General features: G+C 41.4%; 1 protein-coding gene across 4 annotated transcripts in view; it reads left to right on the top strand.

Annotated features, from left to right (window-relative positions):
* The window catches only part of LOC138979825 (calmodulin-beta-like), a 174,930-nt gene that overhangs the window by 79,046 nt on the left and 79,383 nt on the right, over positions 1 to 16,501 (top strand). The gene's annotated exons all lie outside the window — the stretch shown is intronic.

Raw genomic sequence — 16,501 nt, 5'->3', positions numbered from 1 at the left:
AACTCTCATGTCAAATTTCATAAAGATTGGTCCAGTAGTTTGGTCTGAATCGCTCTACACGCACGCACGCACGCACGCACACACGCACTCACACACATACACCACGACCCTCGTTTCGATTCCCCCTCGATGTTAAAACATTTAGTCAAAACTTGACTAAATGTAACAAGTCGCGTAAGGCGAAAATACAACATTCAGTCAAGTAGCTGTCGAACTCACAGAATGAAACTGAACGCAATGCCATTTTTCAGCAAGACCGTATACTCGTAGCATCGTCAGTCGACCGCTCATGGCAAAGGCAGTGAAATTGACAAGAAGAGCGGGGTAGTAGTTGCGCTAAGAAGGATAGCACGCTTTTCTGTACCTCTCTTTGTTTTAACTGTCTGAGCGTGTTTTTAATCGAAACATATCATATCTATATGTTTTTGGAATCAGGAACCGACAAGGAATAAGATGAAAGTGTTTTTAAATTGATTTCGACAATTTAATTTTGATAATAATTTTTATATATTTAATTTTCAGAGCTTGTTTTTAATTCAAATATAACATATTTATATGTTTTTGGAATCAGAAAATGATGGAGAATAAGATGAACGTAAATTTGGATCGTTTTATAAATTTTTATTTATTTTTTTACAATTTTCCGATTTTTAATGACCAAAGTCATTACTAAGCCACCACGCTGAAATGCAATACCGAAGTCCGGGCTTCGTCGAAGATTACTTGACCAAAATTTAAGTTGAAAAATGAAGGCGTGACAGTGCCGCCTCAACTTTCACGAAAAGCCGGATATGACGTCATCAAAGACATTTATAAAAAAAATGAAAAAAACGTTCGGGGATATCAATCCCAGGAACTCTCATGTCAAATTTCATAAAGATTGGTCCAGTAGTTTGGTCTGAATCGCTCTACACACACAGACAGACAGACAGACAGACAGACAGACAGACACACACACACACACACACACATACACCACGACCCTCGTCTCGATTCCCCCCTCTATGTTAAAACATTTAGTCAAAACTTGACTAAATGTAAAAAACACAGAACCATTACCAGGTGTCATAGGAATGTTTGAAAACAATAGTTTTAATTTTACACTGTAAATACAGGAATCAGAATTAAACACCTCAAATTGGCACATGCATAATGAATCACCTGGAATTGCAACAGGGAGATACTGAAGTAATTGGAAACAAACATCTGAAATTGACAGAGAAACAATTGAAAATATAGTACCAGTTGACATGAGTGAACAATATTTTAATGGAAGTGCAATTTTAGCACGAAGCATCCGCAGGAGAATGCACTAACAATTACATAGTGCCACAAAATGTGTACGGACATTTCACAACCGTGCATTATTATCAATCAATCAATGAGGCTTATATCGCGCATATTCCGTGGGTACAGTTCTAGGCGCTGTGCAGTGATGCCGTGTGAGATGAAATTTTATACGGCCAGTAGATTGCAGCCATGTCGGCGCATATTTACCTTTCACGGCCTTATTCCAAGTCACACGGGTATGGTAGACAATTATTAATTGTGCCTAAGCAATTTTGCCAGGAAAGACCCTTTTGTCAATCGTGGGATCTTTAACGTGCACACCCAATGTAGTATACACGGGGGGGTGGTTCGGACACCGAAGAGAGTCTGCACACAAAGTTGACTCTGAAATAAATTTCCGCCGAACCTGGGATCGAACTCGCGCTGACAGCGGCCAACTGAATACAAATCCAGCGCGCTACCAACTGAGCTATATCCCCGCCCAAACACTGAATCTGACGTTTTTGAATCTTTTCTGTCATCTAACCCAATTGCTCATGACTTCATCGATCTTGAACATGCACAGAACACATACATGGGGGCGCACAAAACATTATTGTGACAATAATTTACACGAAACATTTCACATAAGTACATTTTTATGCATGGTGCATCTACTACAGGAGGGTGCTCCAACAATGATGCATAGTGCCAACATTTAGCGCAAACTTTTCACAACAGTGCATTATTACCACAAAGCGCATACAGCGATTATATAGTAGCAAGTTGCACTAAACATTTGAACAAAATGCATTTTGTTCAAATGTTAACAGCACAGCACCAAGTTTTGCATAAGTGCACAACAGCACTGACCATTTCACAAAAGTGCATAACAGCTGTGACAATTTTACAAAAGTGCATTGACCATTTCAGGCAGATGGCTAACATGCAGATTTCGCTTTTGTCTGTCTTTCTTTGAAAAGTAGGCATGTTCAAGATCGATGAAGTCATGAGCAATTGGGTTAGATGACAGAAAAGATTCAAAAACGTCAGATTCAGTGTTTTGGGCACTGTTGAACAGGAACACTGTTCAACAAATGTGGGTTCAATTCAAAAGCAACATTGTCACAGATAGGCTAGTGTTACATTTCTGTAAAGTTTCAAAAACATCTTCCATGTGTTGGTTACTGTTGAATAGAGGCATATTTTCCTGTTCAAAAAATTCTGACACAAATTTTCGTAGTTGTGGGTTAAGGTTCGATCTATACCGTCATTCAAACGAGTCGTAGAACCGTCATTGTCACAGATAGTGTTACATTTCTGTTTTACATTCAAACGAGTCGTAGATCAGCCATATCCTTGCCTCTGATCCATGTGTGTGAGGGGAAGTACGTAGCCAAAGGGTCAGTTCTGTTCAAGAGGCAATGATCTGGTGACAGAGGAACAATATTTCAATTCCGTCTGAAGCTCTTCCCGGTTTCTGGAACCATTTTGAAGAGCAGTTATGCTGGTTTTGAGTCGGAGAGAATCACGACTCTTGTTGGAGGTCGAGGGGGGGGTCATTGATATAGTGGCATGCTCTTAAGATAACGTAGCCAGCATTTCTGCAGTGAAAATGGACACATCCTTGTTGAGTTTAATTTTTTTAAACTTATTTTGAGGTCAGGAATGACAAAAGCACAGTCAGCTTGGTCATCATTTTTTTGGAGCCGTCAGTAAATATTTGTAGGTGATCTTTGTTATTGTTTGAGATTATTTCTTTTACTATTGATGAGACAAGTACAGGGTTATCTTTTTTTGTTACACCCAGATCATGATCAGGGATGATAATGGGGGATTACATGAACCAAAATGGGAAGGGGTGAATGGGAATGTGGGCCATCCTACCTGGGTTTACCCCCACTTTCTTGAAATATCGGTTGAACATATAGTCTGCTAGTGGGATCGTTGCTTCGTGTATTTTGGGTGTTTTTCTTTTTACATTTAGTCAAGTTTTGACTAAATGTTTTAACATAGAGGGGGAATCGAAACGAGGGTCGTGGTGTATGTGTGTCTGTCTGTCTGTGCGTGTGTGTGTGTAGAGCGATTCAGACCAAACTACTGGACCGATCTTTATGAAATTTGACATGAGAGTTCCTGGGTATGAAATCCCCGAAATTTTTTTTCATTTTTTTGATAAATGTCTTTGATGACGTCATATCCGGCTTTTCGTGAAAGTTGAGGCGGCACTGTCACGCCCTCATTTTTCAACCAAATTGGTTGAAATTTTGGTCAAGTAATTTTTGACGAAGCCCGGACTTCGGTATTGCATTTCAGCGTGGTGGCTTCAAAATTAATTAATGACTTTGGTCATTAAAAATCTGAAAAATCTGTAAAAAAAAATTTTTTTATAAAACGATCCAAATTTACGTTCATCTTATTCTCCATCATTTTCTGATTCCAAAAACATATAAATATGTTATATTTGGATTAAAAACAAGCTCTGAAAATTAAATATATAAAAATTATTATCAAAATTAAATTGTCGAAATCAATTTAAAAACACTTTCATCTTATTCCTTGTCGGTTCCTGATTCCAAAAACATATAGATATGATATGTTTCGATTAAAAACACGCTCAGAAAGTTAAAACAAAGAGAGGTACAGAAAAGCGTGCTATCCTTCTTAGCGCAACTACTACCCCGCTCTTCTTGTCAATTTCACTGCCTTTGCCATGAGCGGTGGACTGACGATGCTACGAGTATACGGTCTTGCTGAAAAATGGCATTGCGTTCAGTTTCATTCTGTGAGTTCGACAGCTACTTGACTGAATGTTGTATTTTCGCCTTACGCGACTTGTTAGGTTTTGGTAAGAGGCCGAGGTTATTGTGTCGAACTCAGCTGTGAGCTCTTCGTTCACAGCATTGTCAAAAGTACTTGCTCTTGATACGTACTGGGCCGACTTTAGTCTTCTGTCTTCATCGAGGGGCAGCCAGCCAGCCTCTTGATACACTAGTTTGTTTATGGAGTCTTTTGGGAGATCAAAGATGAGTTAGAGTGCAGCCATTTAGGCTCTTAGGCACAATAATAGCAAACTAAAGAAGGGGAAGGAAAACGAAAGGGAGGGTAAAAACCACGCACTTCTTTACTCAAACTTCATAAAACCGACTGTAAAACTAACACCGGCTATTCTCCTTTCTCAATCATTATCAAAATCGATCCTAAAACAAAACAAGTCGCGTAAGGCGAAAATACAACATTTAGTCAAGCTGTCGAACTCACAGAATGAAACTGAACGCAATGCAATTTTTCAGCAAGACCGTATACTCGTAGCATCGCTCGTGGCAAAGGCAGTGGAATTGACAAGAAGAGCGGGGTAGTAGTTGCGCTGAGAAGAATGGCACGCTTTTCTGTACCTCTCTTCGTTTTAACTTTCTGAGCGTGTTTTTAATGCAAACATATCATATCTATATGTTTTTGGAATCAGGAACCGACAAGGAATAAGATGAAAGTGTTTTTAAATTGATTTCGAAAACTTAATTTTGATAAAAAAATTTAAAAAAATTATTTATATGTTTTTGAAATCAGAAAATGATGAAGAATAAGATGAACGTACATTTGGATCGTTTTCTACATTTTTTTCTACAATTTTTAGATTTTTAATGACCTTCTTCTTCTACGTTCCCGGCCATACATCTAGATGTCCAGTCCAGTGTTGAGTGCAAATCCTGCAGTCAGCCGCAGTGATGCCGCTGTCCCCCATAAGTCATTAATTAATTTTTAAGCCACCAAGCTGAAATGCAATACCGAGGTCCGGCCTTTGTCGAAGATTGCTTGGCCAAAATTTCAATCAATTTGATTGAAAAATGAGGGTGTGACAGTGTCGCCTCAACTTTTACAAAAAGCCGGATATAACGTCATCAAAGGTATTTTTTTTAAAAGAGAAAAAAAATGTTCGGGGATATCATTCCCAGGAACGCTCATGTAAAATTTCATAAAGATCGGTCTGGTAGTTTGGTCTGAATCGCTCTACACACACACACACACACACACACGCACACACACACACACACACACACATACACCACGACACTCGTCTCGATTCCCCCGGCTCTATGTTAAAACATTTAGTCAAAACTTGACTAAATGTAAAGAGACATTATGTATTGCATCTAAACACGAGGTGAGTAAAACATTATCAGAAAAGGTAGAGCAAGAGAAATCCCAAAACTCAAATTCGAGTCAATTCAGTTTGTACTGTACGTACTACAAGTTGAGAAATTTGCAAGTCCAGTCAGTAGCCACCATCTCGGACGGATGTTTCGGGGGGGGGTGGGGGGGGGGGGGGGGGTGGGTGGGGGGAAGTAGAACAAAGGCCTATCTGTGGTCAGCAACACATGGGAAAACGATTAACTCGGCTAGGGCCCCAAGCAAAAGTGTTGCATGGCAATATAGAAGGAAACTACGATCTGGTTCCACTAAAATTGTGAGCTTAGAACTGACCTACTTTCTCTGCTCAACGTACTGGCATTCGGGTAATGCATAGCCTACTCTCCTGTACACCTGACAAGGCTCATATAGAGAAAATAAGAGATACCCCCCAAAAATGTATATGCACTGCATGTTTTTTTACATTTATAAACTGATGATCAGTGTGTGTATTTATGTGTTCCGTTGTGTGTGCGTGTGTGTGTGTATGTGTGTGTGTGTGTGTCAGTTCAAGGGGTGTGTGTGTGTGTGTGTGTCACTGTGTGCCCGTGTGTGTGTGTGTATGTGTGACGGTCAGTCAGTGTCAGTCACAGTGTGTGTGTGTGTGTGTGTGTGTGTGTGTGTGCATGTGTGTGTGCCGTGTGCAGTGACGGTGTGAATGTGTATGTGTGTATGTGTGTGTGTGTGTGTGACCGTGCTGAGAGAGAACGAGAGAGAGAGGGAGCCGATAATCGTCTGATTCTGCAGACTCGCCGCACCAGGCTGATTAAAACGCAGAATAATCCATCAAAACAACACTCTAACATCAAGTTTTAGAAACCAGAAAAACTTATCGTAACTCCATAGGTTTTGTGGTGTTTTGCGCACTGCTGAAACGCGTTTAACACGACGTGAATCGCCGTGCGTTAACGTAGCGAAAACGTCCAAAACGCAGACACCAAAACTCGATGTTTTACCGTGTTTTGCACCCTGCTAAAATCCCAGGGATTTTATTGCGTTACGGCAGTTTTTCTAACTTGATGTGAATCGCACAGGTATAATGCCACAAAATTCAGTTGATTAACTTCATGTTTCATGTTATATGCCACGTTATAGTGCCAAAACGTGACTTTTCGCCCAGTGTTAAGCACATTATCATGCTGCACAGGAAGCCAAAAGACTTGGTTTTTGGTATGTGTCCAAAGTCGGAAAGAACGCCCTTCCCCCCTGAAAAAACCTGTACAGATCTGTGGTGGTACACGTGGTTCCTTCTAAGAGAAGGACTGTACTTTATAAGTAAGCATTTAATGATAGCTTTTTAGAGAATAAAGTTGTATTGGATGGTGATGTCCAATGACTCTGGTGATGTTTAACGCCCCGCCACACACCATCACGGCTATTCTGGCAAACACGTGCACTGCGACTTGTAGCAATTATTGTTGTGACATCAGACATTAAACTTAATTATAGCTACTTCAGTATTTTTCACTTATTTCTTGCGTCTGTGGCGGCGCACAAATTGATTTAAGACTATGCAAACTTGAGATTGACAGAAACACCAACACTCATCTGCCTCTCTTCCATCATTTCTTCCTTCCTGCAAAGGACACGAGAAGAAATGTAATTGCGAGACAAAACTCACGCGCGGGGTGGAGTTCATGTGCTTGATGCACGGCACACGTCGGGACTATATTCCTCCTCCTACTTCTTCACGGCACAACCCGTGCCGTGCTAACGGTTCGATTCACCATCTCACTTACCACCCGGGATACCATCATCCCTCCACTTGGACAAATACCACAAATATCACCAGCCTGTGTGTTTTCTTTGCAAAGCGATTTGTTCTGAGTTATAAGCGACACCAGCGGGAGTGTGTGAATTTAATTCATCAAGAAATCAGCACAGGAAGCAGATCTGTGGTATGTGTCCAAGTGTACGTACGGATGGTCTTACCCCTTCAGATATTAGATGATCAGCCGAATCGTTTACACGGGGAGGAGTGTGTCTTTAACGTTCGACAGGTCTCTGATACTGCTTTAAAAAAAAGTATTTGCCTCACTTTGTCGTTAACCCCCGCGGGTTAGGGGGAGTCCCATATTGGTTGGGACGAGAAAGAATTTACCCGATGCTCCCCAGCATGTCGTAAGAGGCGACTAACGGATTTTGTTTCTCCTTTTACCCTTGTTAAGTGTTTCTTGTATAGAATATAGTCAATTTTTGTAAAGATTTTAGTCAAGCAGTATGTAAGAAATGTTAAGTCCTTTGTACTGGAAACTTGCATTCTCCCAGTAAGGTAATATATTGTACTACGTTGCAAGCCCCTGGAGCAAATTTTTGATTAGTGCTTTTGTGAACAAGAAACAATTGACAAGTGGCTCTATCCCATCTCCCCCCTTCCCCCGTCGCGATGTAACCTTCGTGGTTGAAAACGACGTAAAACACCAAATAAAGAAAGAAAGAAACACCAAATAAAGAAAGAAAGGACACTTTGTCGTTTGGGTGCACATCACACGTTTCAATGGTCGCCGTCGCGTATCCGGCAAGCGTTATGGGCGCGTCGAGGTCAAATTGGATTTCACGGAAATTTGATAGCATTCACGTCTGACAGAGGGCTTGTATCAACCAGGGAGAGACAGAGACAATGAGAGAGACGGATACACAGAGAGAGTCAGAGAGAGAGAGAGAGAGGTGTTTCCTTAAACCGTGCTGAACATCGATATCAGTTGTATTTCCCGTTCATTCAGTTCGTGCGCTTGAATATTGAATGAAGTGGAGGGAGAGAATGTGTTAGCGATTTTACGTCTCGCACGTGCTGCAAGGTCCTTTGTTCTGTGTTAACTGATCCCATTATCCGGAAATGGTCTCAATCGTTCGCATTGTGTTCAGCTTTTCTTTTCACAACAGATTTCTTAGCTAGTATTTATAGATATGGAGTTTTACGGGCCAAGTTTTTGTTCCGTGTCTTTCCCCTTTTCGTTATTTCTTGTCAAAACTCATTGTTTTGTTTGTGTTGTTTTTACACCCCCGGTATAGGGGTGTGTATAGGTTTCGGTCGATGTGTTTGTTTGTTTGTTTGTTTGTTTGTTTGTGTGTTTGTTTGTTTGTTTGTTTGTTTGTGTGTTTGTTTGTGTTCGCAAGTAGATCTCAAGAATGAACGGACCGATCGTCACCAAACTTGGTGAACAGGTTCTATACATTCCTGAGACGGTCCTTACAAAAATTGGGACCAGTCAAACACACGGTTAGGGAGTTATTGGTGGATTTTGGTTTTTTGGGGGGATCAACTACGGCATAACTCTTCCTTATCTTCTCCATGTTTTCAGCGTTTACCTCCCTTCCTTCGTATGGTGCACTATAGTATGAGGGGGCATCTTCGGATATTCCCGGCGTTCTGTTACTATTTTTAGAAGGTCACCGCAGTGCCCAGAACGTAAATTGGACCCGTAAATTATCCTCACTGTAAAAGTGCAAAGGTCGAATCAATTTATAGCCACGCGAAAAATACACTCTCATCTATCTCTATATATTTATACAATAGATATAGATATATATATACGGCTTCTGTGTGTGTGTGTGTGTGTGTTTGAGTGTGTCTGTAGAAAACACCTGTGTATTGCACAGTTCTGTTTGTGATGTGGTACCTAGGGCGTCGTCGACAAGTATTGAAGAGCGGAAAACCGGGCAATCTACCTGGCAGTTACCGCCCCATATCACTAACCCCCCACCTCAGCAAGATCTTTGAGCGTGTGGTGAACCAGAGGCTGGAGTTCCACCTCAATAAACACAATATCATTCCTACATGCCAGGCAGGTTTTAGGCAAGGTCGTTCGTGTGCGGACCACATTGTGCACGTCACTGAAAAAATCAAAAAGACCTTGGCACATAGTAATAATTCTCTTCTTGGAACCTTCTTTGATATTAAATCTGCGTACGACAGCGTCTGGCATGCTCGTCTACTCCTAAAACTCGGCAGAATCGGTGTCTCTGGCCACATGTACCAATTCATCAAAAACTTCATCAGCAATCGCAAGATGTCTGTCCGGGTGGGCTCTTCGGTGTCCGAAACCCATGCGCTGGACATGGGGGTTCCCCAGGGCAGTATCATCGCGCCAAACTTATTCAGCATCATGCTCTATGACATTACTTCTGTTAAGGTTGACGGTGCCAGTGTACTTCTGTATGCGGACGACCTCGCCTTAATAGACACTAATAGACCACGCCATAACAGAGTTACCAACACTGTTGACTTATCTTCTTACCAAACTAAAATCGACAACCTCTGTCAATATATGTACACCAACGGCTTCCAACTAGCCTCAAATAAAACAGTCTTTCTTGTTGTCTCCCGTAGACAACTGTACAGGAACTGCAGTATAAAGATAGGTTGTGATATTATCAAACCGAGCTCAGAAGTTAAGTTCCTCGGCGTTATCATCGATACCCGACTTAACTGGACCAGTCATATCGAACATCTGATCAATAAGGCCAACAAGGATCTTTATATCATACGCTACCTGGCGTCCCAATCCTGGGCCAGAGGGCGTAAGTGTGTCACAGAGGTAGTGCGGGCATTAATTCGCTCCCGCCTCCTTTACGGGTGCGAAGCTTATTTCGCGACGCGCCCGGCGCTCATGAAAAAACTGGCTATTATAGAGTGCAGGGCGCTCAAAATAGCTCTGGGACTCTCCCAACAAGCGAGTAAGAGTCGAGTCTACAGCGAGTGTGGGTGGCTGCCCCTTGTGGATGAGATAAAACTCCGTTCAGCTCAGTATGCTGTCAGGTATCCTAAGTAATAAAAAACCAAATATGACCCCCTATCAAACTAAAATAGATAACCTGGTAGAGTACATGAACCTAAACGGATTCCTACTGGCAGCAGAAAAAACGGTCTTTATGGTAGTCTCAAGGCAACAAAAACTGGATAAATGTAAATTAAACATAGGCGAAACAATCCTATCCCCCAGTAAACAGGTGAAATTCCTAGGCGTCATTATCGAGCGGAACCTATGCTGGTCACCCCACATTCTACACCTAGTAAATAAGGCGAATAAAACAATCAGCCTAATCAAACTTTTAAGAGCAGAGCCGTGGGCTTGTGGCAAAAAGATCATGACAGACATAGTTAGAGCCCTCGTCAGGTCTAGGCTCACTTATGGCCAGGAGGCTTTCTTCACGGCACCGAAATCTGTTTTAAAAAAACTAGATACAGTAGAACTAAAGGCACTGAAACTGGCCCTCGGCACATGTAAACACGCTAAAAACAAACTTGTTTACAAAGAGGTAGGCTGGACAACACTACAAGAAGAAAGGACACTGCGCGCCGCTCAATACGGTGTGCGCTCATACACCACTGACAACCCCACAAGTGAAGTCGTACGAGAATCCTTCACCAAAAACACTCGTATTCACATGGACACACTAAAAGAAAAAACTAAAACCATCTATGATAAGACCACACCTCTCTGTGATTTTGTTAAACCACTACTTACTGGTAGTAACATCACCCCGGAAAACATAGTAAAAAAAACCCACAGGTATACCCCCCCTGGTTACTGGAGACCCCAATTATAACAGGCTCCCTTCACCCAACAGCCACTAAAGTAGACAACCCCCTTTTATTAAAGTCAATCGCGCAACAAGAACTCAAAACAACATATGTCAATTATTTACAGATTTATACAGACGGATCTAAACTACAGGACGGCACCGTCGGCTGTGCCTTCGTTATCCCCGATATGAACACTGTAAAACATTACAAATTGAACCCCAACATCTCAATCTTTTCCGCTGAACTATTCGCCATCATTATGGCACTTACGTTTGTTAAGGATTTACATAACAAACCAGTTGCCGCGGTGATTTGCACCGATTCCAAATCGTCTTTACAAGCCATGCAAGGAAAAACTAACAACCGTCTAGAACTCCAAAACGAAGCACTCTTTCTATCACATCAAATTATAACAGCTGGGACAGACCTGAGATTCCTATACGTTCCGTCCCATACGGGCATAAGAGGAAATGATTTAGCCGACCAGGCAGCCAAAACAGCTACAGAGCTACCGGATGACTTTATCATCAATATTAAATTTTCCAAATCTGAAGCTTACGCTAAAATAAAAAAGACATTTTTTTGCGGCCTCGCGAGTCAGCCTGACGGGGGATCATTTCCCCCCCTCCCTCCCGGCCTCCTGAGAATGTTCCACAGAACCCGCACCGAGGGCTGTATCCATAACCTCTTCCTGCACCACTGCGAGTGCGGAGAAGTTTTTAGCTTTGAACACATCTTTCATAACTGTGATTTTAACAAAGTAAATTTTAATGCCGTGCATGAATACCAACACACCCACAAGCTCACACCAACACAATTTCTGTATCACCACACAGAACTAGGCTGGAAACACAGCTCCCTGCTTCTTAAGTGTATTTACAAGTCAAACATAGCTAGATGGTTTTAACCAGTGCAAATAATTTTAAGAGAACTCAATTTTTTCTCGGTATTGGGATGCTGTTTCCCAATACGGATACCTGCTTTTAACCGGTATTAATCAAATGTGGCTCTGACTTTTATAACTTTTAAACATCAATTGGATGAAATAAACACTCGTTTTTATCGTCCCATGCCCCCAGAATATGTATGTGGATCCCACCTATTTTCAGGTGATACAAAGTACTCGTCCTTATCCAATCTTAACAGATCCTCTTAAATATCTTATCACCCCCACTCCAGTCATCCTCCCTCTTTTGACCACCTTCTTTTATTTTATTTTTTTATTTTTTATTTTTATTTTTTTTAAATCGTATAAACCAATTCATGTCCAATATAGGCAATTAAGACCTGACGGACAATAAGCCCCTTAAATTTCTTCTCTTTCTTCTATGCTGTCAGAGCCCACGCGGTAGAGAACTCTGCCTGCGAGGTCCTGACTGACTTTTTTCCTCAGCACCAAAATTATGAGGCCAACACCAAACATAGCACTCAACTCTTGGCCAAAACGCTACCCTTATCCGACACAGTAAACCGCATTCTAGCCGATAGCGGGGTGAAGGTCAGTGAGCTGGCCAGGGTCCCCCCGCCCTCCTACCCGCCTTGGCTTGAGGAAACCCCTACTATCATATACGACAGTGAAGATAATACTACCAAAAAAGATAACCCCGTCTACCTAGCTACTGTTACAAAAGAAACCCTAAACTACAAATTCTCGGAGCATTTAAAAGTCTTTACTGACGGATCCAAATTTGCAGACGGCAGCGTTGGCTGCGCCTTTGTGATCCCAGATCTCAAAATCTCAAGGAAATATACTCTTAATAAAGACATCTCCATATTCTCAGCCGAGCTATTTGCCTTGCTCATGGCATGCACTTTTATAAATGACCTCCCAGTCACACCGCGTGCGGTAGTTTTCTGCTCTGACTCGCGCTCTTCATTACAAGCTCTGCATCGAAACACATCAAATCGGGCAGAGCTACAAAGAGAAATCCTCTTTATATGTCACCAGTTAATCTCATCCGGCACATCCGTATCATTTCTCTGGGTCCCCTCTCACGTAGGGGTCCGGGGAAATGAACTGGCGGATGTCGCTGCCAAAGAAGCGGCAGAATCTAGCCCAGCTAACACTAACATCGGCTACTCAGTAACCGAGTTCTACAGTAAAATCCGTAAACTCATTCGAAGTCAGTACGTAACATCTCTGTCCTATCAACCCATTGATATGAACGATCTACACCCCGATCTCCCAACAAACCTCCTCACTATCTTCAGACGCCTCCGTGCCGGCGGCTGCCGCTTCCATATCTTTAACAAGTCCTGCCATTGTGGAGAACCCTATTCATTTCAACACATTTTCGCTCCATGCGCTACAAATAGAATTACCTTTAAAACCTTATATGACCATATGCAGCTCCATGGTCTGAGTCCCCAGGATTATCTGCGCAGTAGCAGTTCTCTAGGCTGGTCACACAGCTTGCTGCTGTGCCGACTGGTCAGGGACTCGGACATGGGGCTGTGGGTATAACTAAGCCCAGATTATCACATCAGCGTGTTTCAGTTTGAGGTCGAGTGGCTCCCGCCATCCCTCCTGATTCCAGCGACTACCTTCTAGACAACATATCCTCACCCAAGGCCCACTAGTCGCCAAACTGTACATATTGTTTTTATTACCACGGCCTTCGTGGCTTACATCTTAATCCTTTTATTTGTAAAAAGTTTTGAGATTTATTGTTCGTGTTCCTCTTACTTGCTCATCTATTTGGTTTTATTGGTGATCCTGAAAGGTTCCACTTTTTAACTCGATTTGAAATAAAAAAAATAATATTACAAGCCCGTTATTCAAGATATAGAATACAGACTTATAATTCTTACCAAGAAACATCTTAACTACTTTTCATTTTAACAAATTCCACAGAGCATTATCAACTCAACCCCACCCCCTGCCCTCCTCTCCTTATTTTTTGTTTCTTTCTTTCCTCTTTTTGAAAGCGGACAAACACTCAAGTCCTTAATGGCTCAAAACCGTAGGACTTTTAATATTAATTTTAACGACAAGTATGGGACTCGACATGATATGATCAGGAATGGCATTATGGCCCCTGAATCATGTTCGTGCTGTTCCCATTCCACGAGTCTGGAAGGGACCTAAGCTTGACGGGTCCATGGTTCGAAGCCGGCGTACAGTGCGCCACTCAAGCCGGGTATTCGGCTCTATTTAATCCACACGTGGTGAGCATGTTTTATATTATATACATGAGACGGTTTTTACAAAAAATGCGGTCAGTAGGTGTTACAGAAAGCGTTATATTGATTTGTCTTTTTCTCCGCCTGTCTCTTTGTCCACTCAATCAACTTATTTTAACCACACTTGTTAGCAGTGCCTTCTCAGTTGGTGGCAGTGAGAATGGTAAGGACGGGGGTGTTTTTCCTACCTCGGAGGAATTTCTTGTTGTTGTTGTTTTTGTCATGCATTGTACAACCTTTTTTCTTTTGTGCTGCTCAGTCACGTATGTTAATGAGACCAAGACTTAAAAAAAAATCAACTCTCCTCTTTTTAGTAGACGTATCTTCATGAAAAAAGCACATGAAAGAGTTTTTCCTTTACACATTCAGTAACTAATCAATCAAACTCATGATTAGGACAGAAACTGTAGAAACTGAACTCAGTCGATAACCCGGTGACCTTGCACCCTCCGCCCGTCCATCCGGATCACTTTGTCCCTCTGCTACTTCTTCTGTGAACACTCTTACACCATCAGAATGTCTTACACCTGATTAATCAATCTTAAGGGGGGGGGGGGGGAGGGGTGATAAAGTTGAAAGGCACACGCTTTGAGTAATAAAAAAGAAAAGAAAAAAACAACTTTGAGGCAAGAACCATTCTCCGAGGTAGACATTAGGAACACTCAGCTAATATTGCAGGGGAAAGGTTCCTTATATTTACCATTTTTTGTTTCATGCTGATAGCTTTAGCTTGCTTTCTTGCGAAGAAGTTGTGCTTGGTGGTTGTTCTCTTTTTGGTTGACCTTTAAGTCTAAATTGGAGGTCAATCAGAATTAGTTTGATCAGTTCGATGAGATAATTATTGATATACAACAGAAAACGGATAAAAATACTAAAGAAAAACATGAATTATAGCAAGATGGTGGTAAAGAATACTGTTTGGTGTTTATTAAAGCTGTCCAGGGCGCTAGCCAGATAGCTTGATTGTGGTTGCTCTAGGTTGATCTCTATATCAACGCTGAATAAGATCTAAACAAGTCGCGTAAGGCGAAAATACAACATTTAGTCAAGTAGCTGTCGAACTCACAGAATGAAACGGAACGCAATGCAATTTTTCAGCAAGACCGTATACTCGTAGCATCGTCAGTCCACCGCTCATGGCAAAGGCAGTGAAATTGACAAGAAGAGCGGTTTAGTAGTTGCGCTGAGAAGGTTAGCACGCTTTTCTGTACCTCTCTTCGTTTTAACTTCCTGAGCGTGTTTTTAATCCAAACATATCATATCTATATGTTTTTGGAATCAGGAACCGACAAGGAATAAGATGAAAGTGTTTTTAAATTGATTTCGACAATTTAATTTTGATAATAATTTTTATATTTTTAATTTTCAGAGCTTGTTTTTAATCTAAATATAACATATTTATATGTTTTTGGAATCAGAAAATGATGGAGAATAAGATGATCGTAAATTTGAATCGTTTTATAAAAAAAATATTTTTTTTACAATTTTCCGATTTTTAATGACCAAAGTCATTAATTAATTTTTAAGCCACCAAGCTGAAATGCAATACCGAAGTCCGGGCTTCGTCGAAGACTACTTGACGAAAATTTCAACCAATTTGGTTGAAAAATGAGAGCGTGACAGTGCCGCCTCAACTTTCACGAAAAACCGGATATGACGTCATCAAAGACATTTATCAAAAAACGAAAAAAACGTTCGGGGATATCAATCCCAGGAACTCTCATGGAAAATTTCATAAAGATCGGTCCAGTAGTTTGGTCTGAATCGCTCTACACACACGCACGCACGCACACACACACATACACCACGACCCTCGTTTCGATTCCCCCTCTATGTTAAAACATTTAGTCAAAACTTGACTAAATGTAAAAAGAAAACTGCCAATGATTTCTTCTTCTTTAATGACTTTTGCTGTTCTTTTCTTCTACGCATTGAAGGTGGTCCGATAATACGGGAAACTTACACATTCTTTTTTGTTCCTACTATTTTCGTTCGCGTGGAAAAGACTGGGCAAACACGGCTCACACTGATTTAGGAATGTATTTAATCTGGTCTGCTATTTTGGGGCACACAAACTAATCCGTACGAAATTCTTTCTCCGAGTAGGTGAAGGGCTCCTAATATGGACCACTTTTTGTTTCATGCTGATAACTAGCTTGTTTTCTTGCGAAGAAGTTTCATTTTGTGTTTGGTAGTCCTTCTCTCTTAGGTTAACCGTTAGGACTAATTAGAGTGAAGTAGCTTTGATAGACATTCAGCAAAAATTAAATACAGAAAAAAATCACAAATGGTCCATTTTAGGAGCCTGGGCGCCTAATATGGACCAGTCAAGCG

This window comes from Littorina saxatilis, linkage group LG11, assembly GCF_037325665.1.
Source record: "Littorina saxatilis isolate snail1 linkage group LG11, US_GU_Lsax_2.0, whole genome shotgun sequence".
Taxonomy (NCBI): Eukaryota; Metazoa; Mollusca; class Gastropoda; order Littorinimorpha; family Littorinidae; genus Littorina; species Littorina saxatilis.
The sequence above is the reverse complement of the archived record's forward strand: the minus strand, read 5'-3'. Positions and strand labels throughout refer to the sequence as shown.